This window comes from Tenrec ecaudatus, chromosome 5 (genome assembly GCF_050624435.1).
Source record: "Tenrec ecaudatus isolate mTenEca1 chromosome 5, mTenEca1.hap1, whole genome shotgun sequence".
In the NCBI taxonomy this organism is placed as follows: Eukaryota; Metazoa; Chordata; class Mammalia; order Afrosoricida; family Tenrecidae; genus Tenrec; species Tenrec ecaudatus.
Window position 1 is genome coordinate 174,224,705 of NC_134534.1, and position 1,172 is coordinate 174,225,876.

Genomic DNA, 1,172 nt, shown 5'->3' on the forward strand with positions numbered 1-1,172 from the left:
AGAGCCGATGACAACTCACGACAACCCTATAGGACAGGGTGGAGCTGCCCCTGTGGGTCTCTGACACTGCAACTCTTTCCGGGAGTAGAAAATGCCCTCCTTCTCCCAGCACATGCATACCGTGGAACACAATGAGAAAGGGAAACGGAGCTCTGGTTCCCTTTGAAAACCTGACGAGTATGCTCAGTGAAATGAGCACTTATAGGAAATAAGGAGCGTAGACACATGAGTACAGACCAGAATTGATCAGTGGTTACGAGGGGCAGGAGGGAGCGGAGAGACACTGCTTAGGAAATAGCTTTTGTTTATGGTCCTGGGACATTTGGTCACGATGATGCTTCAGGGTGGCACCGCATGATGGATGCGACAGTGCGCCTGGACCTGGCAAAAGCTCTGCTTATGTGTCTGTGTGACTACACATATGTGTGTGTGTACAACATTGACTGCCATAAATGGACACACAGTAACAACCATGGAGCACAGTGTCCCCACCCCACCCCTGGATACACGTGGGGTTGCCATGAGTCAGAATCATCTCCAGGGCAACCGGTGACCTTAACTTGCAAATTTTCCTCAATTCTTTTTCTTTATTTCTATTTTTATTAAAAGATCATTTTATCAGGGAGTCTTACAACTCATAACAATCCACACATCCATTGTATCACGGGTATTTGTAATATGCTGCCGTCATTCTTTTGTATACATTTACTTTCTATTGAACACTTGGTATCAGCTCCTCTTTTATCCCCCCCATGACCCCTTGATGAATTATAAATTATTATTATGTTCATATTTCATACCAACAGCTGTCTTCCTCCCTCCATGGTTTCTGTTTTTTGTCCCCATGGAGGGATGTGTGTATGTGTGGTGATGTGTCAATCATTGCAATTGGTTCCCCCTTCCTCCCCTCCTCTGGCCACCTTCCCCTTACCCTTCTGGTACCACTACTCCTGTTCCTGTTCCTGGATTCCATGTGTCATGATCTCTTATTGCTTATCTGTACCTGTGCACATGCTCTGGCCTAGCCCACAGTGAAAAGCAGGACTAGGGTCATGATAGTGGGGGACAGGGGTGTGTGTGTGTGAAGAAGCCTCAAGAAACCAGAGGAATATTGTGTGATTTATCGGTGCTATACTGCGCCCTGGTTGACTCATCCCTTCCTTGTGACCCTT